Source organism: Peromyscus leucopus, chromosome 17 (genome assembly GCF_004664715.2).
Source record: "Peromyscus leucopus breed LL Stock chromosome 17, UCI_PerLeu_2.1, whole genome shotgun sequence".
In the NCBI taxonomy this organism is placed as follows: domain Eukaryota; kingdom Metazoa; phylum Chordata; class Mammalia; order Rodentia; family Cricetidae; genus Peromyscus; species Peromyscus leucopus.
In genome coordinates, this window is record NC_051077.1 from 56,062,948 (window position 1) to 56,088,646 (window position 25,699).

General features: G+C 40.8%; 1 pseudogene; it reads right to left on the reverse strand.

The window, feature by feature from the left end:
• LOC114686965 overlaps positions 1-25,115 on the reverse strand; it is a 52,892-nt pseudogene extending 27,777 nt beyond the window's left edge.
• Positions 25,116-25,699: the final 584 nt, after the last annotated feature.

The window sequence follows — 25,699 nt, forward strand, 5'->3', positions numbered from 1 at the left end:
TATACCTTAAGCCATTTTTATATCTTTATAAATTGTATCCATCCAAGTATCTCCAAAACATCTTTTTTAGATCCTCACAATCCAGGTCTTGATGTCCTCAGACCTTTACAATTTGTATTTATATAACTTAATAACTTCCAATTAATTACTTGCATTTAAATACTTAAGTCATTTTTTATCATAATTTAAGCTTTTACATCTTCAGACGTTTACAGCTTGTATTTATATACCTTAATATACCTTCTTAGACCTTAAGACATTTGTTTAGATCTTCACAACTTAAGGTTTAAACTTTACATCCTTTTATAGATTTTTTTAAACTAAATCCAATAAAATGAACTTATAAATTTGGCGGTGTAGAATGTTTATATAAATTTTTTTGATGTTTCATTTTTAGTGTCTGTGTCAGAAGGTTCAGCCTGATAAAGGACATAAAGAGGCTTTTAAACATGCTTGAATTTAGGGAAGGGGAGAGCCAGATCCCAAATCTAGAAACAGCTTTTTAATAAAATAGAGCATCAAAAAAATAATCCTTAATGTTATCCATACCGAAAGGATATGTAAGCTTTTGTTAACCTGAATCTAGTGGCCAGAGGGCTCAGATATATTCTGAGGTCCCACAAATAAGGAGTAGCCACATGGTGACTTGCAAAGACAATAAAAGACAAAGATATTTAACCCATCTTTGTTTTTATGATATATTTAAATGATATTTATGGACACACCAGAATGCACAAACTGATGAACAAACTGTTAACAACACAGCTTTCTTGAGAAATAGACAAAAACTTCCCATGAGAGGGATATTTCTTTGTGAATTACATAGATTTTTAATTTTGCCTGATGGGCAGGCATCCTATAGATTTTGAAATAAAAGAGAAAAGTTAATAATTTTAAGATATAGAAAAAGAATTTTAGTGGGTCTTTAGTCAGGATTGTAGTTTTTGGGAGATGGTAAAAGGCAGCATGGTGGAGGTATCCTACACCCATTGGCTGCTGGCTTGGGGAGGAAAGGTGAGATTTTCCTGGGAGGGAGGCAGTGCAGTGGGTTGTGGGAGAGTTCAGCAGGCCTGGTATTAAGCAGGTTGTGCTACCAAGAGGGTGCAAGGTGGTTTGGCACATTTTGGCACTATCTCCCCCAGCCCATTTTCCCACAAGGCCATCCTAGCCATGGGGTGGGGGGAGCAGTCTCCCACGGACCTCATCCCTGACCTCGGCCATCCATCACCCGCATCCATCCATCACCCGCTGCCATTGGAGCTACCGAGCATGGGGTGAGTGCGCTTAATCTGTGATGGCCCAAGCAGTGGCTCATGTGAGCCTCCAGCTGCACTTACAGTGAGACAAAAAGCCGCCACCCCTCAAGTAGGCTATCTACAAGCTGCAGTTGGGACACGAGTTCAGTGTGGCTAGGGGCTCCCAACCCTGGTACAGGCTGTGCTGTGGTGGCGGGAGAGCCTAGTTTTTGTTTTTGAGGCAGGGAGTTGGGGAGGGATAGAGGCCACTCCTTCTTGCAGGGCAGAAGGAATCTGCAGCTGCAGATGTTGTAGGGGTAGGGGTGAGGGGCAGGAACCTCTCCATCTGACTTATACTTTGTAACAAACGTATGGACAGGAAATTTATGTAGTTTAGGGAGAGAAAGAGCAGTGACAGGGACCCAGCCTGCACCCTAGCAGGGCTTTAGATCGGCCCCACGAGCAGGCTGCCCATACATGGCAGCCTGGACAGGGGGCTCCATTTGCCCTGTTCACGAGGAACATGGACTCTGCTCCGCCCAGATCACAAGGCAGGGTGACTCAGGAGTCTCTGTTCAGCCCCTGCTTGAACAGCAGGGCTTCCAAGAGATAGGCTCTGTTCTGTGCTCACTCGCATGTCAGCCAAGACAGGCTGTACTCCTGTGCATTCTTATGTGAAGAATTTCCCACTATAGAAAAGAGAGGAAATGCTATCAGAGGCATTCAACATTCCTGAGGCAATTTAGCCCAGGAAGATGAGACGTTCTAACAAGCTTAAGCCTGTCTGCAGATCTGAGAGGTTGGCAGCTGCCCTAGTGGCATTTAACTGGCTGCTGCATTACCAGGTTTTTGTACAAGAGAGAAAAAATAAAGGTCTTTGTTCATGCCCAGTTGGACTGTCAAGGTCCAGAAATCAGGTAGAAGACCTTTAGCCAATTTCAGAGAGTTGCCCTGACCAAAAGACTTCAGTTGCTGACTGACCTTAATCCAGATCTACAAAGGTGGTCCAAAGAAGAGAAAGAAGAGAAGGAGATTGCTGGTCCTCAAGTTGGGACAGCCAAGCTAAAGAAGCCAATACCATCAGGGAAGGGGTGCTCACCAATTCTTGCACTTCCAGAAATCGCTGTTCTCAGGTGCCATCTGTGAGGGTCCACTTTCCCTCTCAGCCTGATGGCCACCAGGTCAAGAGGGGAAAGAGGCAAAAGGGTGCTGGAAGTCCTGGCCACTCCCTCAGCTACATGACCACACAGGTGGTGTCCAATAGCCAAGCAAGAGGCTTAGTCATCCCAGGGCCTTATATCCTATGTAATCCATGCACTGTGCAATCACGTAATTTGCACACAGCATGATGAGGTAATCTATGTGCATGCATGGTGTAGCTACATAAGCCCACATGTGCATGTGTGTGGGAACCCATAAAAGCAAACCACACATACCCCTCCCCCTTCTCCTTACATGACCATTTCCATAGGCCTAAGCACCCCCTTCTGTTTCCTTTCCCTAATAAACTCTTATAGTAGGTTTTGTTGTACCTCATGGCTTTTCTTGCATAGTAAACAGTGCCACTTAAGGAATAACATTGGTGCCACATAATAAACAACAAAGGGATAACAGAACACTTTTTGCATGGCCCATGAGCACAAACAGACACATCCCTCCAGGAGACAGATTTTGTTGAATCAGCTCAATTTTTTTTCCAGTCTATAAGGGATAGGATTGTAGAGCCTTTGGACAAAGCCTAATTTTCATTAAGTGGCATGGTCCTATCACAAGGCTTAGTATGTGACATAGGGTCCTACAGCAGAGCTCCTAGTGCAAGTCTCCTTAGCAAGAATCTGTGCCAAGAGTCAAGCTAAAGTGTGTGTGGGGGGGTGGAGGAGCTGGAGGAGAGAAGAGGGAAATCTGTGATTGGTATGTAAAATGAATAAAAATTTTCTTAATAAAACACACACACACACACACACACACACACAGAGTCAAACTAAAGATGAATCAGGCATCTGGTTTAGAGACAGCTTTTAGATAAGGTCAGTCCTCCAGGTTCAGGGGACATTCTTCAGATAAGGCTAGGTAGAGAGCAAGAAGCTTTGCATGAGGGAGGGCGCTCCATGTTGCTGCCCTAATGAAATAAGCTGCCAGGCCATGGGGGAGGCTGTGACCCTGACTAGCCAGCAATGTCTTCCAACACAAATGGCATTCCAACAAGGGGCACAAATTTCCACATAAAACCTGAGAAAGCTTTAAAAAAGTTTCCAGACACAAAAAATAAAGCCAAATGTGGCTTGCTAGTCTCACAGTCTCATGCCAGCCAGAGCATAGAGATGCACCTCCCAGCAGCTACCTGTGGGATGAAGCCAGCTGCCAGCTGCTATGTACTAGCTCCAGCTTAAGATTCATCTCATGAGATCAGAGAACACTACAGATGCTCAATAAAGACAGATCCAGACAAAGAAACTTCTAAATAGGTTACAGTGTGTTTAAAAATGTACATAAGCTTGAGAAGGAAAAGTGTATAGACAGTCATAGAAAAAAGGATGGTTTAAAAATAATAAAGTCCTTAAAACAGGAGTAAAGTAATATAAAAGAAAAAAGCCACATAAAGATGGAAAAATACATGGACAGTCTGGATCCTGTGTTGTCTTTAAATTTTTTGATTGCTGATAAACAAGTGATAGCTGGCAAGAAACACTGGATTATGGAGGCTGCTGGACTAAACCAACCTCAACATTTAAAAAATGTCTTTTTTTTTTTGTTTTTGGTCTTCTGAGACAGGGTTTCTCTGTGTAGCTTTGCGCCTTTCCTGGAACTCATTCTGTGGTCCAGGCTGGCCTCGAACTCACAGAAATGCACCTGCCTCTGCCTCCGAGTGCTGGGATTAAAGGCATGCGCCACCACTACCTGGCTTAAAAATGTCTTGACTTCAAAATGGAAGTCAAAAGATGTGCTGTTTTGAGGAAGAGGTTATGCTTTTTTTTCCCATAGAAAACGAAAGATTGTAGATTCATTCAAGGTTGGAGATGTTCAGATCTGATTGAGGAAGATCCCCTGAAAATTCTGGCTACAAACATAAAAAAAATAAACCTACAAAAACTACAAGCCAAGTGATGTATATTTTACCTGCTCAAACATAAAACAAAAAAATCTTTAGCTGACTTGTATACAATGCACAGTCTATACTTGTATTAATGCAGATATGTATGTTAGCTTTAAAAGTTTATGTATTTCCAGAGCAAGGGGACCAGACACCAGTAAAAGGGGGATGGACCAGGTGATCCAACAACTGAAAACACCTCTGTTGCAATTTTCTCAAAGTTCTGCATCCAGAACAGCTTCAAGGCTGCTGGTTAAGATCATCCAGCCTCACAGACTACTCCAGCCAAGACTTAACCATTATTCTGATTTTTTTTAAGGTTCCCCAAAGATGTCAGCACCCCCAAACAACAGGAAGCAGTAGAGAAAACAACATCCACATTCCCAGAAGGATGGATTATGGATGTTTGTCATCATTGGGGTGGTGGTGGTGGTGGTTACAAGTTGCTATTGGTCATGGTCAAGAAAAAAGCTAAACAAAAGAGTTAGATTCAAAGATCTCTTTCCAAAAAAAAAAAAAAGGAGGGGATATAAGAATGATAGAAAAACAGTTAGATTGTTGAATCTACTTTAATCCCCCCAAAAAAAAACCATTAACCTCAAAATGTCTTTCATTGGTATGGATTTTAGTTTATTGATACAAATTTAAAGTTATCTTTGTTATAGTGTATGTATGTTTCTACTCTTGTTTGAGGTATTGTGCTTTATGCAACTCATTTAAAGATGTAATGTGTAATTAAGAAATACAGGTTAGTAGTTAGTCATCTATAATAATCAAACTTGTAGCCATGTATATTTTCAAGGTTAAACAGATATAATTAGATAGATATGGTCTTCAAACACTTCAAAGAATACGGCATTTAAAATGTTTTAATAACATAGGGCTTTTCTTGACAGTGAGACATATCCACTTCTGGCAGCACTTCAAAGAAGATAACTAGTATTGAGGAAACTCCGTATGGAATTTGCTTTCTTTATGGCGAAAGCTAGTCACTGAGCAAAAAACTGTCTTTGCCTCAATTGCTGGCAGTATACTGTCCAAACTGGACTAGGAGGACTCAAAAGAAAGCAGCTACCAAACTTTGCCAAGACAAGGTAGGACAGTCCTTCAAAATTACCTGCTTCTCAGAAATGTCTGTCAGATATACTAGGCCTATAGGCCAAAGACGGATGCCCCAACGTTAAAGAGGAACTTCGGGTGACTGTCTAGGTAGCCAGATGTTCCTGTCATTAGGTAATATTACATCCTTCTGGGGTCTTTGATGGAGTTAAAGACTAAATAGCTAAACTTATAATTTTCCTTAGCTATGATAAAAAGTAAATTAAGTAAACAATTTTAAACTCACAAAGATAAGATAGATAATAGAGTATTTTCTCTAAATTTGCCAAATACAAATGGACTGGATATTGTAACTGCAATTCTTACTTGATAACTGTTTTGTTATATATAGTTTTACTCTGTTAAAGTTAAACCTTCCTTTTTAATTAGACAAAAAGAGGAAAATGCCATGGAATAATCCTTTTGTACACTGTGAAGATTTGTCACTCTCATCAGTTTAATAAAGGGCTTAATGTCCAATAGCCAGATAAAAGTTAGGCAGGACTTGCAGACAAACGAGAGTGAAAGGAAGACAGAGGGCTGAGTTACCAGCCAGACACAGAGGAAGCAGGCAATGAACATGCTGTTGGGGTGGGGGAGAAGGGTGTACTACCACATGGTAGAGCATAGATGAGAAATATGGGTTAAGTTGTAAGAGCTAGTTAGTAACAAACCTAAGCTATCAGCTGAACATTTATAATTAATAATAAGGCTCAGTGTGGTTATTTGGGAACAGGCTGGTGGGACAGAAAACTCTACCTACACACTCCCATATTCCAAGTCCTACAAGAATAGCTGATTAAGTAACACAAATTGCTAAATGGTCTTATTAACAATAAAAAACAAACAAACAAAAAAACCCAGAGACAGATATTAGGGTGAAAGCTGAAAGATCAGAGAAACAGAACAAGCCAGCCAGTAATTCTTACCTCTATGAAACCCTCAGTCTAAAGAGAGTGAGTTTGGCCAGACAGTGGTAGTGCACGCCTTTAATCCCAGCACTGGGGGTGGGGGGAGCAGAGGCAGGTGGATCTCTGTAAGTTCAAGGCCAGCCTGGTCTACAGAGTGAGATCCAGGACAGGCACCAAAACCACACGGAGAAATCTTTTCTCGAAAAACCAAAAAAAGAGTGTAAGTTTCTGTTTTCTCACACCTTATATACCTTTTTCTGCTCTGTCATCTTACTTCCTGGGATTAAAGAAAGGTTTGTGTGCTTCCCAAGCAAAGGCATGCGATCTCAAGTGTTGGGATTAAAGGTGTGTGCCACCATGCCTGGCTCTGTTCCCAGTGTGGCCTTGAACTCACAGAGTCCAAATGGATCTTTGTCTCTGTGTGGAGCGATAGGATTAAGGGTGTGTGCACCACTGTCTGGCTTCTATGTCTAATCTAGTGGCTGGCTCTGTCCTCTGTTTCCCAGATAAGCTTTATTGGGGTGCACAATATGTCACCACACAGCCAATTAAGTTCTGTGTGAAGCTTTCTATGATTTTTTGCCATCTAGAGTCCTGATATCTTTAACATTCCTCCAAAAATCAACATTCCCAGATACTTTGCAGCAAGAAAATCACTTTTGGTGTACCACTTTTTGTTCTAACTTGCTTGTTTCTGACTGTGATTAAATTCTCTAATCAAAAGCATTTCAGGTAATGAACAGGTTTATTTGGCTGATAGTGACAGATCACAACCCACATTAGGATAGGAACTCAAGGTCATGGCTGAAGGCAAAAACCATAGGGAAACATTGTTTACTGGCTTTCTTGTTTGGTCACTTGTTTCATTCTCAGCTAGCTCTCTTATCCATCTCAGACCCACTTGCTTAGGGTACTGAAACCTCAATGGAATAACCTTCCCATGTCAATCATCAATCAACACAATTTCTAACAGACAGCAACCAGCCATTCTGATGGGGGCATGCATTCAACTGATGTTAGCTCAGATGATTCTAGGCTGCATCTTGTTGACTGGTGGAGCCAATTAATACAAACAGACAATAATATATGAGAAGGTTTAAAAAATCTCAAACCAAAGTATTAACTATATCAATCATTTAAGCAGCAACAACCCAAACATTAAGATAACAATAACTAGAAAACAAAGATATGCCAAGAAACGAGGAGAGGCAAGGTTCTAAGATCAAGAAAATAAAGCTATCTCCATGGAAAGTTTCCAAACCAACAAAAACTCAAGGAATCATAGCAAAATATAGTAAATTTTCTGAATACAAAAAATGGTGAAGGTCTATCATTATCTACAGAAACAACAAAATTATTAGATGATAATTAGTAAAATCAACAAAATAAGTGGTGTTTGGGTGGGAGCTCCACCTCAACTCCTGGCACACTGGCATCCAAATACCCAAAGAGTCTGGAATGTTCTGGTGGAAGATCCACTTCCACTCCCCTCCCCCATTTCTCTCCCCAAACCTGCCCCTTTAAAGCCTGCCAAACACAGCTCCTCCCGCAGAGAAGCTCAAGACCACTCCCAGAGGGTATATAAGCTGCATCCCAGAAAACAGACACACAGTTTTGTGGTCTCTGTGGGGCCAGAGAATCACCTGGGAATGCTTTACCCATTAAACTGGGGCTTTTCCTAATTTGGTCTGATTTGGATTGCTGCGTCGGTGGAAAGGCTTATGGGGTGAAAAACCTATCAAGTGGCACCACTGTAAGAGAGTATTACAACTCTGGGGGGGGGGGCGGTGGCAGTAAGGTATCCTGACTGCTTGGGGAGTCAGGCTATATCTTGAACTGCTAGGACAGCTGTGGTGGCTGGAGCTGCAATGGGACAGCTCAGCTCTGGAGGAAAAGGTATCCTTACTGTTTGGGGAGTCAGGCTATATTCTGAGTTGTGGTACAGTGGGGGATGGTCTCCCCACAGGATATAGCAATCCTGCTCCTCTCCTGGAGAGCCACTACAGCCGAGTTTTGCTCAGACCCCACTTAAGGGGGCTTCCAGCAGAGCTCTGCTCCTTCTCTGGACCAAGCAAGATATTGCTTCTTTTGCTTCACTCTGGTAAAGGGGAAACCCCTGCAGAAAAGCAGCAATCTCCTCCATTGAAAGTTGTTACTTTTTCTGCTCCCCCTTGCCCAGTCCCCTAAGAAGTCTCAGCAAGGTTCTTTTGTTCAGCTCTGCCTTGCCCAGCCCCCTAAGGGAACTTCTCTGCATGGTTTTTTTTTTCTGCTCAGTCCCCTAAGGGACATCTTAGCAAGGTTCTTCTTCCCTGTGCCGGCAAATGAAGATCTTCACACCTAAGACTCTTTTAAGATATTTTTTTGGGAAGGAGGAGTCTAGGAGAGTGGCCGTCTACCAGGGTGGAGAGAACAGTCAACAACTGAACAGGCAGGGTGGTTTACATAGGGTTTCTTATGGGCAGAGTTTCTCCAGGGAGATTTTCTCTTCAGGGATAGGTTAGTTTCATTGGTCAGGGGCAAAGATGGCCCTGATTTCAGAGCCAAACTGTTTCTTTCACTGGCCTTTCTTAGCTTTTCTAAGGTCAGAACATATTTCTTTCACTGGTTTTGATTCTAGGGACGAAGTGTGTTTCTTTGGCACTAGTTTCAGAGTCAAGGCATGTTTTTTGGGTTTTGGGTTTGGGGATAAAGTGTTCTTTCACTGGCTGGTGTCCCAGATTTAGGCTGTGTTTCTTTTACTGGTTCTGAGTTCCAGGGTCAGGGTGGGTTTCTTTAGCTGGCCTATTTTCCCTACAACCACTGACAAAATGAAACACAAAGACATACCTACAAATATATCATGGTCCTTTAAACAAGAACTACAAGATTCTACTTAAAATCCAAATCCAAGAAATCACTGGCCAACACTCACCCTGTGCATTCTAGCTATCTCCTTTGCTAATAATAGAAAATTGGTTGTTTAGGGAGGGCTGTTCAAATGGAGAGTTTCCCTTGAAGCTTTCTGTGTTTCTATTTTAACATTATAGAAAATAGATTTGACTACTAAAAGGATCTCATTTTCTCATAATAAAGAAAAGGATGTTTGTTAGTATCACTTGAAAACCATTTTGTTTACTATGATTAATGATTGGATGTAAGTCTGTATTAGAGTGAGGAAATGAAAACTTTCAAAATCAAAAGGAAGGTGACAGATTTTTAAAGAAACAGTGTATAGTTTCTAGTATATACCTAAAGCAACTTGTTTTGTTCTTATTGTTTTATAAATCACAAGAAATTTTGAAAATAAGCTTATCCCCATTGTTTTGTGTATGTTTGTGTGTGAGAGAAAAATTCTTCCCTATGTGCAGGTGACACACCAGAGAAGAGGTTGTCGGATCCTCTTGATTTGGAGAAGCAGGTGGTTATAAGCCTCCTAATTTGGGTGTGGGAATCTGAACTCAGATCATCCCCAAGAAGAATTTGCACTGAGCAGCATGCTCAGTACCATAGTATTTATATCCAATAAACTAAATGTCTTTTGCAGATTAACAACAACAACATAACCTAAATAAAAAAGTAAATAAATGGTCCTTGGGAACATGATGCAACAATATTAAGATGTTGTGAATGGTTAAATTTGCAGCATGAATTAAATACAATCAAAGGAAATTTCCAACAATTTATAACAGGAAAGCCGATTACAAAGCTACAAAGTAGAAACACTCAGAATGCTCAATGGGGTTGTGAAAAAACAGTTCACATATGAATACAATGTGACTTCTATACTTACCACAAAGCTACAACAATTAACAATGTGCATAATATTTGTGAAAGAATAAAGGGATGGAGAGAAAAAGCCAAGAAAAAAAGCAGTAAAATACAGTCAATCTTTTTTTTTTTTTTTTTTTTGAGACAGAGTTTCTCTGTGTAGTTTTGGTGCCTGTCCTGGATCTCGCTCTGTAGACCAGGCTGGCCTCGAACTCACAGAGATCCGCCTGGCTCTGCCTCCCGAGTGCTGGGATTAAAGGCATGCGCCATCACCACCCAGCTACAGTCAACTTTTAATAATAAGACCAAAGAAATTCAGCCAGGAAAAGTGTGATCTTAACCAATGTTACCAACTACCTAAGATTCTATATGTATAGCCAGCAGAACCTCTTCCTCACAAGGGAATCTACACAACAGGGAAGTTCAGAGGCCAAGGGCCACTGCACCGGTTGGTCACTGCATGTATCAACAGAACCACATGATGGCTCGTGGTTCATCCCAGCCCCAGCCCCTCTGACAGTTTAGCAGACTTGTTTCTCCTTGTCCGGGGACAGTGGCCCCACACTCACCATGACATGGCTTGTGGTCTCCCTCACAGCTACCTATAGCAGAAGCAGAGGATCTGGGAAGAACCTGAAAGCTAACTCCCACTGGTATTCCTGATCTTTCTAGAATGCCTCATTAGCTAGGGCAACCCAGCTGGGCCTCAGGACATTAGCAGCTCCCCTACTGAGTGAGCAGTGATCTCTCAGGTCTTCCCTTCTGCCCTAGGGGTAGAAAGGGCCCTGGTCTAGGAAATTTGTATTTTAGTAGAAATTCTGCCAGTCTCTCAAAGCACTTCTTGTTACTCTTCTGAGACACAGAGGTCCTCGTATGCCCCTTCTACTGCACTAAAGGTGCAGTTCAGCCAGCCCTTTGTTTCCTAGCTGGTTAAGCCCAGCAGCCAAACATAGGTCACACTCAAGCAATAACTGCTCTTACCATGCAACTGTTGTTAAAGCAAAAACAGGCCATTAATTAGAAAAGAATGAGGGGTCACAGTAAGGCTTGGAGGTAGCAAAGAAACTGTGGATACCATGTCGTTATATTTGAAAAAATAATTTTTAAAAGTTGAAACAGGCTTTATGGCCACGTGCTCATCACTAGGAATATATAATGAGAGCACACAAAGGATTACTTACATCTTTCTCTCAGGCTCTACATCTTAAACCAGGAAAATAACAGTCTTGTTAAGCAGGGTCACAGCATTTTACCCATATCTTCTATTTTGGTTGAACTAGAGTAACTATAGTAATTTGGTTTTAAGATAAGTTCAGTTCTTTATTCTGATTCTTGATTGCTCTGGTCTATGGACCCCAAGAAATGGACAGTCAGGAGAATTATGGAGCATCTAAAATTGATTACTCGATTCCCCATTGCTGATTTCAACTATTGTCAAAGTAGAAAACCTCTCACCCTCTTTCCTGCCCCTCCCTTCCTGCACTGTAACAATACCAGCTTCAAAGTTGGTCAATAAACTTAATTCATGCACAGGTCCCTCTTCATTTGGAAATCCATAATAAAAGCCAGATGTATTGGAAGACACTCATTACCGGGTCAATTTTTCCTTCTCAATGATCAGTCAATGCCCAACTTGGAAGAGTTGCAGGACTGTCTTCCTAGCACTGGACAGCAGAGGCAGGTTTAGGTGTTCAAAGCAATTCTCAACTACATTGTTTAAGACAAGCTTGGCCTAGAAGAGGCATTGCTCTAAACAGAAATGAATAAATCAATAGCACTTGAGAAAACAAGGAATGAAATCCTTAATGACCAAAAAACATTGGAGAACAGAAACAGAGATTAGAGAAGTAATGTGTTCAAGGAAAATGAAATTTTAAAATTTAAAAATGATAACCAATAATTCACTTTTAAAAATAATTCACTTTAAAAATAATTCATTTTTAAGATAAAAAACTTAGCTATATTGAATTTGAAAAATTCCATAGTAGAGAGAATATCATTAATAAGAGACTGATATGATGTTGGCTTCTGAGATCCATAGCCATAGTAGAGAGAATATCATTAATAAGAGACTGATATGATGTTGGCTTCTGAGATCCATAGCCTGACACACAGAGTTACAATCAATGGCCTGTATCTCAAACCACTGAGCTAACTTAACTTTGTCAAGTAGGATTGAACATATATACATAGGAAAGTTCTGCTACTGGAAATTCAATATTCATTGGCTCAAGCTATCTTCTCATATTGAATATCCACCAATCTGGTCTGCATTCATTCACATGACATGAAGTAATACATGCCGGGATATTACAAAATCAATGACCCTGCCACAGTCAGTCCTTTTTCATAATGGTGACTCCAGCAGCTGATTGTCTACCCTGTTTTCCCCGTGGTGTACACACTAAACTATTCCTTCTATTCTGGTCTGAAGGCAGAAGCAATGCTCCATATGTAAATTCTTTTCCTGTGACTGAAATAGATAGTTACTATTGTAATAGATACATTACTCAAATGCATAATCTTAAAACTCTGAGGTGGTACAGTATTTAAGAATTTTGGGGGTGTAATATAGATGACAAAAAGGTTATTTCCCTGGAGAGCAACTGACTGTAATCAATACCACCTGAATCAACATGAGAGCTTGTCTCAGAAGCATTTTTCTAAGATGCTAGAAGTGCAGCTGTTCTACAATTAATATGCCTTCCCAGGGAAAAATCACCTCACACAGTTAAGAGATTCATAAAGAAAAATCTCTTTAATGATAGCATGCATCCATCAATAGCTAATGCTACTCACAATGGAGCTAGCCTAGGACAGATTTTGCATTCCACATATGCTGTCATCCTTAAGTTTCTTTTAGGTTCATGCACCAGGTTACACTTTGAACAATTTAAATATGGACAGGAGACTGAAGTGTGATCCTTATTGGTCTTAACAATAAAAACCCAGAGTCAGATATTGAGGGTGAAAGCTGAAAGATTAGAGAAGCAGAGCGCCAGCCACCAGAGACTTCTTACCTCTATGAAATCTCAGACCGAATAGGAGGCCATCCTATCTCCACCTGCCTTATATTCCTGTCTCCACCTCCCTAGTATTGGGATTAAAGGCATGAGCCTCCTAAATCTGGGATCAAAAAATCGTGAGACTCCCAAATGTTGGGATAAAAAGCATAAGCCTCCCATGTGCTAGGATTAAAAGTATGTACCAGAACTCCCTGGCTCTATTTCTTTTAGACTGGTTCAAGCTTGTGTAGCTCAGGGTGGCCTTGAATTCCTGATCTTCCTGATTCCTCCTTCCAAGTGCTGGGATTAAAGGTATGTGCCACTACTGCCTGGCCTCTATGGTTAACTAGTGGCTAGCTCCACCCTCTGATCTCCAGGTAAGCTTTACTTGTCAGAACACAAACAAAATATCATAGAAAAGGAAACTGCAAGTCTAGCCACTTAGGCAGATGGGAGACTTAAACAGCAAAGCTATTACCAGAATTTCTGTAATTCATAGAGCAGAAGCCCTAAGTACATTACACTATTTTTAATCTAGCTAAACAGAAATTAGTTTAAGACTGACTTTAAATGTGGACAGGAGACTGAAGTGGTCCAACAGTCAAAGTGGACCATCCAAATGTTTGTATTATAAAATAGAAATTCAATAAAGTTATACTCAACAGCTATTTCGCGAAAAAAAAAAAAAAAAACCAAAAAACCAGAAATGTAAAAATAATGGCTTGACAAAAAGCTATAAGACAAATGTCTTGTTATTATTGTTCAAATATCAAAATTTATAAGCACACATGCTTAGACCATGTGCATGCCTAGGTGTTTTCTAAAATTAAGGAAAAGTACCAGAGTTGAAACATTAAAAATTCAGATTGTGGACATACTCCAGCACTTCAAAAGTGTAGGCAGGAGGATCAGGAATCCACAGCATGGTGCACTATTTCAAAAAGATAAAAAAATAAAAGCATTACTGAGCAGCTGGTGAGAAAGCTGGGTAGAGAGGCTTGCTGCCAAGCCAGACCAGAGTTTGATCTCCAAGCACCACATGATTGGAGAGAGAGAACTTCTGACCTCCACACGTCCCTATACACAAATATATGAATACAATTTTTAAAAAAGTAACTAGGGATGCTGAGGCAGGAAGATCAAGACTGGATAAGGCTACTACAATGAAACCCTGTGTCAACAAAAACGAAAATTGAAAATAAAATCAGACTCCTTATATTTAAACCTCATTCTGTTGATCACAAAATATTTGCTGTGTTTTTTTAAACTCACCTGAAAAGATTTAACGAATGTAATTCTGTCAGTGTTTTTTTTTTTTCTTTTATAATTTGATTTAATTTTACATATCAGCCACGGATTCCCCTGTCCTCTCTCCTCCCGCCCCACCCCGTCTTCTTCCCCCAGCCCACCCCCCAATTCCCATCTCCTCCAGGACAAGGACTCCCCTGGGGATTCAGCTCAACCTGGTAGATTCATTCCAGGCAGATCCAGTCCCCTCCTCCCAGGCTGAGCAAAGTGTTCCTGCATAGGCCCCAGGTTCCAAACAGCCAGCTCTTGCACTAAGGACAGGTCCCAGTCCCACTGCCTGGATGCCTCCCAAACAGTTCAAGCCAATCAACTGTCTCACTCATGCAGAGGGCCTGATCCAGTTGGGGGCTCCTCAGCTACTGGTTCATAGTTCATGTGTTTCTACTAGTTTGGCTATTTGCTGTCAGTGTTGTTTTAAAGCTAGGTTATTTTTAAAGAAAGAAAAATATTTCTCTTTGCACTAGACCAAAAGTACTTATTAGTTAATCAAATTATTGAAATACAAATATTAATATATTAAATTCTGTATCAAATTTTCAACCTCATTTATTAAAAACATAATAAAGAAGTTTCATCCTAAGAAGAGGGAAGGTGGCTTCTTCCCAGAGAAACTTTTGGTATGATTTAAAGTTGAGACACCTGTTTAAATAGAAAACACTACCAAGTAATAACCTGGCCAGCAGCTATACATGTATACTGTAGTATAATGTCCACAGTCCTAAATTTGACATTACAAATTAGTTAGGTAAAAACTAACTGCTGAGGAAAGTTTAACGAACGTATTATAAGAGTTTTAAACTAATTTATCCCATATTATTAAACACTACCAAATAAGTTTTCAGTTTGTCTCATTTCTGAGTTTAGAACTTATCAGCAAAGAGAGAAATTCCAGACTCACCTATCAATAGTCTCCCATTTTATTTCCTTCATTGTAAACTTGTAATAATAGGGATGCTATTTATGTTACTTTTCAATGTCAACATTAGGGTCAAGTGTATCTCAGCAGTTTTCTATTGTTAATTCAAAACCCTGTTTAAATGTATCCCAATGAGCATAAGGCCACACTGAATACTATTATAAAATGATGCAAGCATTATTAAATTGTATCTAGAAAACTTAAATTATTTCCAGTGAGCAATACTGAGTAATGCTCCAAAATGTTAGTGTGTTACAAAAAAGTTTCCAATACCTTTTGATGCTTGGGGTGTCTCTTTAGACTTTACCAGCTAAGCTTGTATCATCCATAAGGCTTTTCAACATTTTGACAGGATTTCAGATTTTCTGATGAGGCATTCTCAACATATCCAGTGAATATATTAGAACATGAGAACACATTTCCAGAACTGATGGAATAAAAAACATCATATAGCTAGAAACTTAAAAATCCTTAGAAGCAATACTTATTCTCTAAAACAAGCAGTTTTCCTATCTACTAAAAACATTTTTTAATTTCAAGTAAAGAAATATGCAATTTACTAAAGTACCACAAATTTAGGAACTAATAAATATGCAATTGAGATACTGCTCAACATTAAAAAATGTCCTCTACCACATTATCTAAATATACCTCTTCACATTAATTCTGAGGATAGGAATGGATATTCTAAGACTGAAGTTCTGTGAACAGTTTCATGGAATCCCTACAAAGACACCACAGCCTTCTCTCCTATACTATTTGTACCATTCTTAAATTTCTTGTTTAAGTTTTTAAAATTGTAAGGATCCTCTTAAGACTTATTTTTGTTTTTGAACACAATGAAAACAAAAATAGATTCAGAAACTGTGGATCATTCCTTTAATCTCATAACTCAGGAGGCTGAGGCAGTGGGGCCTGTCTCAAAGAAAGACAAAGAAAAAGACAAAAAAAAAAAAAAAAAAGACAAAGAAAGACCAAAAAAAAAAAAAAAAAGTATATATTTCATACACGTGCACACTAAACTTCAAAGATATACTGAGTTCTAGAATAAAAAGTGATTTTATAATAATCAGGTGAGTCTCAGTGAGTTTGGGCCAGCCTGGTCTATAATATAAAGAGCCATTCTAGCAAGTTCTATACTAAAAACCAAATTCTGAATAAAAAAAGATTATTTTATGGTATGTCTCATTCTTGTTGTAAAGGACTATGAAAGAATGGATTTTGGTATCTGTTTTATTCCTGGAGAAGGCATATACATGGTGGAAGTGAATTACAAAGTGAAGCATAATTTAGCAAATGACTAAGTGAGGAAAATGACTAACAAACTGCTTGCAAATGGAACTAATCAACAAGGATGCACATGAAAAGGAAACAACAGCCAACAAGTACTTATGAGTTCACTTATGAATGAAAGTAAAAAAAATGTAAGCAATTAAAGCACCACTAGGCTCATGTCCAGTCAAAAGTTCTAAGTTACAGCTCCTTTCTCAGGACAGGTAAGCACGTCTAAGATCTCCAGCCTAACCCTGGAACAGAGACATGTTTTTGACTCAGGTACCCTATATAATAATGAACCTGAACCTGATGACTTGCTAAGAAAGGCTAGGAAGCCATTAACGGCACTTCCATTGTTCTTCCTTTAACATGCCGCAATTACAGTCAATGGGCTATGAGATTACTAGGGATAGTGGGACAGACAGACAGAGTCCTACGTTTATCAGCTCTACTCAAAGTAGACACTGTTGCCTATACCCATAAAGTTACCAAGTTTAAAAATTGCTATTTATTTGATGTGAATGGTAGGATATTTAGATTTGAGTATACTTGCTTCCCCACATAGAACTTACTCCACTGGATAAAGGAGAGCTTTTGGCTTTTTGTATACATCATGTTGCCCTTTTGGCATACAATTCCTTATGATTATTTTGGCCTTGTTTAATAAACTTCATTTCAGAAGGAACTATGACAACGTGCTCCAGAAACTATTACACCAGAAGGAACAAACCACCTATATATGATTCCGGCAGACACACTTGTACAAGTCGTAATTAAAGAAACTTCTTCAGGAAATTTGTCTCCATGATGATACCTCAGGCCAAGAATATTGTATTCCAGATTTTTGGTTCAGCCCCACATGTCACTGCCATTTTTACCAAAAGACCGGGTCTGTATACATTGGTCATAGACCAGAGATGGATGGCTCTGGAGACTCACCAGACTTCCTAATGCTTTATATTCATCATTTGTTTTTCATAATGTTAACATACAAACAACTGAGAAATATCACTGGAAGCTAATTATGAAGAGTACTGGATTCTTAGTTGCTCTTTTCATCAATAAAAGAAGAAAAACTTCTCCTATGGCCATGAACCACATTCTCCGATTTGACACTGATCAGGTTAGTGATGTTCTACAATGATTGGCTTAGCTCAGAGTCCTATAGCTCCAACCTTACTATGCCCCTTTTACAACATTTTTATTTGAAAGTGACTGCATTTTCGTTTATTTCTAAATGTGTTTTCAACTTGGGGTATATTAAACCTGAGAAAATATAAATTTGGGAAAATATATATATGCCAGAGGGATCACAACAATATCCTGTGATTTATATTGTTTCAACCATTTTGCTTAATAATTGTATGTTATAGTCCCTGAGATTTATTTTCCTGCATTTGTTTGTCTATTAGTAATTAGAGTATATGTTGTATGTTTTTTCCTTTTTCTGTTGTGGCCCAAATTTGCAAATTGCTGTGAAATTGTTAATAATTCTTATATGTGGTCTGAATTGGCATTGTTTATGCCTCAAGGACCAACGGATGGAGTGTAATGAGCATAGTAAAAATTAAAAAAAGTCTTTTAGACATGTAAAAACAGCTTAGTCGGGAACCTGATTACACCCAAGTGTACCTGATAACCAGAACCTTGTGATATCACTCACTCCAGATAACCAGACACAGTCCTAGAACCCCATGACATCCACTGGACAGTATATAAGCAGAGACCAAGAGCGATGCTCTGCTCTTGACATGTGGAGAGACATCACCTTGATCAGTCTTGCAGCTAGAACATCTCCCTTAGCATCCTGACCCTTGAATCAGAGACTTCTGTTAGAGACTGAACCTGAACTTCAGATAAAATATATCATATATATGTGCAGCCTTGGGGAAATAGGCTTAGGAGCACAGTTAGGAATTTAGAGTGTGAATCTTGTGTGATGACCATCAGCATAATAAAATATAACTTTTGTTATATTAACTATGCATATCTACCTTCTTGCTCACAAAAGTTAGGATCACTTTCCTATGATGGATGATTAGATGTAAGTCTGCATCAGAGCGAGGAAAGCAAAACTTTTCCAAACCAAATGCAAGATAACAGACTTTTTTTTTTTTTTTTTTTTTTCCGAGACAGGGTTTCTCTGCGTAGCTTTGCGCCTTTCCTGGAGCTCACTTGGTAGCCCAGGCTGGCCTCGAACTCACAGAGATCCGCCTGGCTCTGCCTCCCGAGTGCTGGGATTAAAGGCGTGTGCCACCACCGCCAGGCAAGATAACAGACTTTTAACGAAACATTGTTTGACTTGTATTATACACCTAAAGCAACTTGTTTTGCTCTGTTTTATAAGTCCAAGTACTTTTGAAAACAAATTAATCCTCATTTTGATGCACATGTTTGTATATCTGAGAGAATATCTTCCATGTGTGTATAGGTGACACACCAGAAAAGAGGATATCAGATCGCCTGGACCTGGAGAAGCAGGTGGTTATGAGGCTCCTAATTTGGGTGCTGGGATTTGAACTCAGGTCATCCCCAAGAAGAATTTGTGCTGAGTGACCTACCAAGCCCCATAAAACTTTTTATCCAATAATCTAAAAGTTTTTCACAGATTAACAACAACGAAACCTAAATGAATAAAGTATATAAAAGATTCTTGGGACCATGATGTATCAATATTAAGATGTTGTATATGGTCAATTTGCACCATAAACTGAATACAATCCAAAGACAATGGGCAACAATTTATCACAACAAAGCTCATTACAAAAACATGCCAAGTGGAAACATTCAGAATGCTCAATGGGAATGTGAAAAAAACAGTACATACATGGACACAATGTGACTTTTATATATTTACCACAAAAGTTACAGTAATCAAGAATATGTACAATGTTTGCGAAAGAATAAAGGGGATGGAGAGAAAAATCCAAGAGCAAAATCATGAAAATATAGCCAACTTTTAATTAAAAGATCAAAGGAGGGGCTGGAGAGATGGCAAAGTGGTTAAGAGCATTGGCTGTTCTTCTAGAGGACCCAGGTTCAATTCCCAGCACCCACATGGCAGCTCACAACTGTCTGTAACTACAGTTCCAGGGATCTGACACCCTCACACAGATATACAGGCAGACAAAACACCAGTGTCATTAAAAAAAAAAGATTAAAGGAAACAGGCAGGAAAACTGTGTGTGACCTTGACCTACGTTACCCAGCTACCTAAGATTCTATGTGTATAGAAATTAAATAAACAGACTTTACAACTCCTACAAAATTAACTAAAACTAACCCTCAAACTGTTAACTTTCTGATCTTTCTTCCAGAGAAAGATAAGCTACTGATATTTCTTCCAGAGGGGTTCCATGCTCTAGAGCTCTCTCTTCAAATGGAGGTGATTTCCTCCAAAGCCTAGTAGGGCTCTACAGTGCCTCAGGCTCCCTTATGGTTTCAGGCAAAACCAGCCCCAATGATGTTCAATCACAAAACAATGTAGAAGAATAATTTAATGTCTGTTTCTTGCCACACAGACTATGGCACAAGATGTGGCATCTGCTCTGTTTACATGCCCAAAAACATGAAAAACTGAGACACCTCCAGAACTCAGAAACTCCTTTTGTCTCCTGGAACTGAACTTCCCTGAATCACACCATGGTGGCTGGCAGTAGCAGAAAGTTAAAAGCATTCTAATCATGTATTGCTGAAGGATGATCCCCATCACCTCCTTTCTACCAGTTTCTAAACTATCTGTAACAATTATAAGACAAACCTGAATGTGGAATGCAATGATCAGAACTTCCAGAAACCAGACCTTCAGTTTTCCAATCTGTCTTTCCACTGCATAGCAAAAGCAATGCCTGTGTGTGCACACTGGACGGTGATATTACAGGCACCACAGCCTCCTATGCCAGGGTGGCAGAACCTCCCTCTCCCCAGGAAATCCACACTCAGGGAGGCTCAGAAGTCAAGGGCCAAGGCTCAAGTCATCACATGGACGAACAGAACCACAGTCTGACTGATGGTCCATCCCAGTCCCAATAGTTAGGCCTCTGACAGCTCAGCCAACTTGCTCTTCCTGATCCGGAGACAGTGGCCCCAAACTCACCATGGCATGGCTTATGGTCTTCATTAGAGCTCCCTATAGCAGAACTAGAGGAGAATCCTAGAAAGAACCTGCAAGCTACCTCCCACTGGTGCTCCTGATTGCCATGCCTTCCCAGAGTCCCTCGTTAACTAGGGCCACACAGCTGGGCTTCAGGACTTTAGCAGTTACCCTACTGGGTGAGGAAAGATTGAATGACTCAGAAAACACAGGCCTTCCCAGCTCTGCCCTTCCACTCTAGGGTCAGACAAGGCTCTAGTCTAAGAAATTTGTACTTTAGTAGAATCTTTCATTCTCTCAGAGCACTTCCTGTTCCTCTCCTAAGGCACAGGGTCCTTTGTGTGCACATGCCATTACACACTCAATGTCCAGGGCAGCCAACTCTTTGCTTCACTGCTGCCAATCCTGCAGCCAAACACAGGTCACATTCAAACAGTAACTGTTGTTAAAGCCAAAAGAGGCCATGGATTAGAAGACAATAAAGGTGTGGGGGAGCCCCAAACAGCTTGACCACACAACTGCCATGACAGGCTTAGAGGCCCAGTACAGCCTCTGTGACAGGCTTACTGGCAGGCAATACCAGGATCCAGGAGAAGCCATGAGCTGACCCCACCCAGGCAGGGCTTGCATCTAAGGGGAAATATGACATTCCAAACCTTCCCTATACCCCTAAACACATGTCAGTCAACCAGGGTCCTGAACCCTGGAAATTCCCTCACCCCAACCTCTGCAATGATAAAAACCCCACCCTGCCTGGGCTCAGGGCTCTCTGCTCTCACCACTGTGTCGGACAGAGAGTCAAGATCTGAGCTTGAAATAAAGGCTCTTCGATTTTACATATGGGATTTGGTCTCCATGGTGGTCTTTTGGGGGTCCCCTTTATCTGGGCATAAACAAAAGGGTCTATGAGAGGGCTTGAAGGCAGGAAAGAGATAGTGGGAATGATATAAATATAACCCAAAAAAATATGTTAAAAAGTAGAAACAGGCTTTATGGCCATGTGATCCAGAGACTAGGGGTTTGTATTAGAGCACCAAGTACTACTCATGCCATTTCTCTCAGGCCGAACATCTTAAACTTTGAAAATAATAATGTGTTAGGCAAAGCCATACCATTTTATCCAGTTCTTTTATTTTGGTCGAAGTAGTGTAACTACAGTAATTTGGTTTCACCAAAGTTCAGTTCTTTATCCAGATTCTTGATTGTCTGGTATGTGAAACTGAGAAATGGCCAGTCAGAACATTTATGGAACATCTGAGATTGATTGCCTCACTACTTACTGCTGATGACAACTACTGTCGTAGCAGGAAATCCTCCTTCCTGCCCCTCCCTTTCTGTGCTGTGACTACACCTGCTTTACAGTTGGTCAGTGAATGGAATTCTGACACAGGTCTCTCTTCATTTTTAAGTTCCCAATAAAAGCCAGAGAGGGTGGAGGACACTCATTAACTGGTCCATTTTTCCTTCTTACAAACCAGTCAAAGCCCAGCCTAGCAGGACTGTCTTCCCAGCACTGGGCAGCAGAGGCAGGACTAAATATTCAAGCAATTCTCAACTGCATAGTGTGAGGCAAGCCTGAGTAACAGGAGACATTGATCTAAACCAGTGGTTCTCAACCTTCCTAATGGTGTGAACCTTTAATACAGTTCCTCATGTTGTGCTTGTTAATAGTCTGACCTGCCCCTTGGTGCCGCCCTGTGTCCTGATGTAGAAGCCTCTTCTTAAGGAAAAACTCTACCCCTTTCTCTCTCCCTCCAGTCCCATGAGGTATGCACCCCTCAACTCCCTCTTTTCTCTCTTCTCTTCCTCTTTCCTATCTTCTTTTTGTATCCCTATTATAATAAACCATTAACACGCAGATGTAGCATCTGAGTTGTGAATGTCCACCTGCCATCCTGCTGCCATGCCCACATGGAGTGGGGTCATCCACCAGCCCGCTGCTGCATCTGCCCTGCATGCCAGCATGTTTCCCTGCATACGCGGGATACCCTTGGGGTTCCTCCCACATAATATACCATAACAGTGGTGACCACCCCAACTCTAAAATTATTTCCACTGCTACTTCATAACTGTAATTTTGCTACTGTTTTGAATTGTAATATCTGTGTTTTCTTTTTTTTTTTTGGTTTTTCGAGACAGGGTTTCTCTGTGTAGCTTTGTGCCTTTCCTGGAGCTCAACTTGGTAGCCCAGGCTGGCCTCGAACTCACAGAGATCCGCCTGGCTCTGCCTCCCGAGTGCTGGGATTAAAGGCGTGCGCCACCAACGCCCGGCTTATCTGTGTTTTCTAGTGGTCTTAGGTGACTTCTGTGACAGGGCCATTTGATCCCCCAAAAGGATGCCTTCACCACCTCAGGTTGAGAACCACTGCTCTAAACTAATCTAAATAAACAAACTAATAAATAAATAAATAAATAAATAGCACTTAAGAAAATAATGGAATGAAACTCCTAGTGACCAGGAAACATTGGAAAATAGAAACAAATAGAGATTAGAGCAGTAATTAATTTAAAAAATGAAAATTTAAAAATGATACCAATAATTGACTTTTTAAAATAATAAAAATAATTGGAAGAACACTTAGCTATATTGACTTTGAAATGGAGTAGACACTTCCCTGCTACAGAGAATGCCATTAAAAAGAGACTTTATGACTTTGTCCCATGTAAAATGTTAGTCACTGAGTGCTGTGAGCTGACACACAGAGTTACAGCCAACTGCCTGTGTCTCAAACCTTTGAGCTGAGTTAACTGCTTATCTGTGTCATACAGGGCTGCACAAAACTGCATAAGAGAGTTTCCTAACTGAAAACTGAATACTCAGTAGTTCAAGCTATGCTCCCTAAATTTTATACCCCCAAATTCTGTCTGCCTTCATTCACATGGAAGGAATTAATACATGCTGGGAAATTACACAATCACTCATGCTGCCCCATCAGGTCCTTCTTTATGATGGAGACGCTGCAGCTCACTGCCTTAAACTTCATTCTGTGATCTAGCTGTTATCTAGTCTGTTTCCCCTGCAGCGTACACAGCACACTGTCCTCCTCTTCTGATCTGAAAGGAGAAGCCAAGCTCCACACACAAATCCTTTTCTTGTTGCTAGTCCACTATGTGACTTGAATGGGTAACTTAGAGTTCTGTGGTGCTACAGACCTGTAATCCAAGGATTTAGGGTGGATAGTCAGGAGGATAGCAAGGGCAATTCCCTGTGAGGCTACAGACATGGTTCAAGTCCACCTCAATCAACATGGGAGACCTTAACTTAAAACCACTTTTGAAAAAGGCTGGAGATGCAGCTGTTCTAGAATTAATATACCTTTATGGCACACCAGGACTTAATGTTGGTTGTGACCCTGTAAAAAAAAATAAACCCTTGAGCAGCAAGTTAGAGGCCTGTTCTTTGATGAGAGTTGGGCATTTTGCCTGGTTGTAAATCAGGGTTACCTCCTTTGTTATGAGAATGGAGTTTAATGGCTGATTAATCCTGGTGAACAAACATTTACATCTTACCATGCTACTTAATTTCTAACAGGCATGGTTAGCATACTACTTATCTTTGGGGTATTTGGGAGGGAGCTTTTCCTTAGCTAAATTCTGCTTTATGTGACTTAATGTCTCATATGATTTGGTAAATTCTTATGCCATCAATTCTATAACCATTAATTCTACTCTTCTGTATCACAGTTTAGCAGTGGAGTGCTACTTTACATAGGAGATACCATTTACAAGGTCCACAAAATTAACTCTAGATGGATCCTAGCATAAATGTTAAATGCTAAACATGGAGAACTTCTGTAAGATACTAGAGAGACTAGGGCTCCCTGAGTTTGGCAAATCTGTCTTCTATAAAGACAATACAAGCACTACAGGTACCAACATTTCACAGTAATGTCAACACGATATTTCTAAGCACAGTCCCGTTCCAATGCTCTGTGCATACTTAGCCCATGGAGAGAAGTTATTCAGAGGCTGCCCCACCAGCCCAGGGAGTTGCAAGGACCACGCAGGACCACGCATGATCACGCAGGGCACGCAGCACCAGGCAGGAACACGCCAAACTCCGCGTCTGGCCACTGGCTCCCACCCAGCTGGGGGAGGACCCATTACACCAGCTCCCGAGTCTCATCCAGCCACTCCACCCATTCTGGGGACAGCAGCCCCTCATTCACCACGCCGGCCACTCCTCCGGCCTGGAGACTGCAAGTAGACACTCGCTCACCATGGCTGGCTGCTCCACCCAGTCTGGGGACAATGGCCCCTCTATCACCGCATCAGGCTGCTCCACCCAGTCAAGACACAACAGTCCCTTGCTCACCATGGTGTAGCTGCCGAGCTCACTCACGCTCTCCCCACAATGGAACACAAGGTACAACACTAGAGACAACTTCCTACTTCCTCAGCAGAGGAGCGGAGCAAGAAGCCTTGCTATCGGAAGAACCCGCCCATCGGTCTGCTGGAGGCTCTGATTGGCTAGTGAAGCCTGAATGACTGGATAGGGTGAGCTGAAGGAACAAGGCATAGTGGTTCCCAGCTCTGGCTTCCACTCTCAGCACAGACCAATCTCAAATGGGCTGGAGTTTTGCACCAAATTCAACAGCAAGTCTCTTGTTAATGTAAACCAAAGGGTACAGTTTTAAAAGGAAACACACAAATTCAGGAGGCTAATCAATGATGCTCAAAAAGAAAGCAGGGTGTCTCAAGAACATGATAAACAAAATCCACAGTGGCATTGGGACTGATAACTACAGCCCCATGTGGGGAAAGACTTGAGTTCTCAGGATCTGAAGCAAACCTTCCTAAAGGCCCTGACTCCAGAACATGACCAGCTCTCCCAAGCATATTCCTGGTTTTAGACAAAGAGCTCTGTTCTCTTTACATCAGGGCCTTAGAGAAAACTCTCAAGGCCTAGACAGGTTGCCAAATTCATAAAGGCCTAGTTTCAAGTATCTTCTAGAAGCTCTGCACTTCCAGTTTGACATTTAGGAGATTCAGTTGGAGTTAATTTTGTGGAGGGCATCTC